General features: G+C 63.9%; 1 protein-coding gene across 1 annotated transcript in view; it reads right to left on the bottom strand.

Annotated features, from left to right (window-relative positions):
* LOC102503039 (60 kDa lysophospholipase-like) overlaps window positions 1-2,262 on the bottom strand; it is a gene marked incomplete in the record, with an annotated part of 33,555 nt that overhangs the window by 30,555 nt on the left and 738 nt on the right.

Here is a 2,262-nt window from a genome sequence, read left to right as displayed (position 1 = left end):
CCCAAAAAAAAAAAAAAAACTGAAAACAATAAATAAAAAAAAAAAAAAAAAAAGACCTGTGCCCTTGCAGCTGGGACAGGCCAGCCGCTCTGAGCTTCCCAGGTGGGTGAGCGTGTCACTGAGGAAGGGGCGTGGGAATGCCCAGTGCCCAGAGCGACACCTGCTGGCCCCCATCTCTCCCAGGGGCCCGAGGAACTCCGTGCCAAGAGTGGCGCCCGGGGACTTCCCACCATCAGAGCAGTGACGCTGCCCGGCCATCTGCCTGGCCTCGGCCTCCCACAGATGAGCACACGTGAGCAGACCCACATGCATCCTACGGCGTGATCGGGCAGGCTGCACTGAGTCCACATCCCTGCAGCTCTGGCCACCTGAACTCAGAGAGCTCAGAGAGCTTGCAGCTGGCTGGTGCAGAGCCGGGCGCAGTGGCAGGCTCAGCGGGCCCTCGGCTTTGCTCAGCAGGGCCCCTCGTGGCTGCTCCTGGCCTGGCTCTGCGGGCCTGCACCCTCCCAGGAGCCCCACCCACAGCCCCAACCGCAGGACATGTCCGACATGGTCCAGGCCCTGCCGTCGGGGGCCGAACCTGGTGTCCTCGGGACTGGCCCTTAACCTGCTGTCGCTTTCACTTTTATTTCTGAGACAGGGTCTCTCGGTGCCACGGCCCCTGCCCCACCCTGCCAGCTAGTATTGTGAACACACCTCGGTCAGACAGGGAGCCCGGGCGTCCCCACGGTGCCAGGCTTTGGTGCACTGTCGGGCCTGCAGCCGCCGCGAAGTGGCCTCTAGCTTGTGAGATCGGCATGGACGGGCCACACAGGTGGCCCTCGGTGCTGCAGATGGGCTCTGCAGGGCAGAGCTGAGGGACGGCCTCAGAGCTGCTGTCTGAGCAGCCGCTGCAGGGGAGGGCCGCCCGGCCTGGTGCTGGGTCCCGGAGGAAGTGAGGAGACCGCTTGGGACACACAGTCAGGGAAAAGGCCCAGGGCAAACACAGTGAGCTTCACCGAGATGGAGCCAGAGTGGCTGGTTCTGGCAAACAGCTATAGCCACGGCAACTGCTTCCGTTTGCGAACTGTGTTCCAACAAAAATGCAGATGGAGGTCTGCAGACCCCGGCGACGGCGGTGACAAAGCACCCAGACGCATGCAGCTGTTTTCTGAAGGCCACTTTGACCCCGGCGACGGCGGTGACAAAGCACCCAGACGCATGCAGCTGTTTTCTGAAGGCCACTTTGTTATGGGAGACCTAGCACATTGCTCAGGTTGCTGGATAAAACCCCCTGTATACCGGCCAGCAGGTGGCGTGCTGGTAAGGTGCTGGACTCCCACATGGCAGACCGTGGTTCGAATCCCATGGCTAGCGGCTTGAAACTCACACTGGGCACATGTGTGTGCATGTCCCCACCACACATACCCTGGGAATGATTTCTTGCTTTCTGTCTCTCTGTCTCTCTGCTGGGCACATGTGCCCTATAGCAAAAATCTCTCAAATAAATAACCCTTACTTCAGTTCCTCTTCTGGAACCCTTTCTCTGCTGGGACCTTGGCTGCTTCTCTGCCTGTGCTGCACTGGCGTTGGGCCTGATGGCCCCAGAATCCGCTGTCAGAAGGGCTGGGGTGCACTGGAGGGGGTGCAGGTGGGCAGTGCTAAGGGCATCCAGGGAGAGGCCTCAGGCTGCCTCTGGCCCCTGCAACCTCAGAAGCGCAAAGTCCGGCCCCAGACGGGACAGGGGCCATAGTGCAGGGGGGAAGCCTCCGTGGGGGGGAGAGGTCCTCAGGAAAGGCAGCTCGAGCTGGGGAAGGGGGAAGGGGTGCAAGAATACGGCGGAGGGGGCCCCAGGGCGGGGCGGGTCGGGGGCGCGCACAGAGGAGCCATGTGGAAGCATCCCCTCCCTCTCCGGGGTCAGGACCTCCTGGGCACGCCAGCTGCCCCTCCACCCTCGGAGGGCTCCCCACACTGGCAGCAGCCCTGCTGGCAGGCCCACTCTGCCCAGGGCACAGACGAGAAGGCAGCGCCGAGCCTGAGGCCATCTCCCGTGGGAAGGCACGTCCCAAGTGGGCAGGAGGCTGGGCCACCGCGTCCCAGGCCGGCGCGGACCCGCAGGACCCTCCCCAGCCCGGGTGAGTGGTCCTGGCCGCCCCACCACCTTCCGCGTCCGCCCACCGAAGGGTCAGAACGCAGACCCGGGCTCCGCAGTTGCCCCGGCGTTCAGCTGGTGCCGGCTGGCCCATGCCGGCTGGGAGGCCCCCCGCTCGGAGGGCGGGAGCG

Source organism: Tupaia chinensis, unplaced genomic scaffold, assembly GCF_000334495.1.
Source record: "Tupaia chinensis unplaced genomic scaffold, TupChi_1.0 Scaffold000671_2, whole genome shotgun sequence".
NCBI lineage: Eukaryota > Metazoa > Chordata > Mammalia > Scandentia > Tupaiidae > Tupaia > Tupaia belangeri.
Note: the sequence above shows the minus strand (reverse complement) of the source record. Positions and strands in the feature narration are given on the sequence as shown.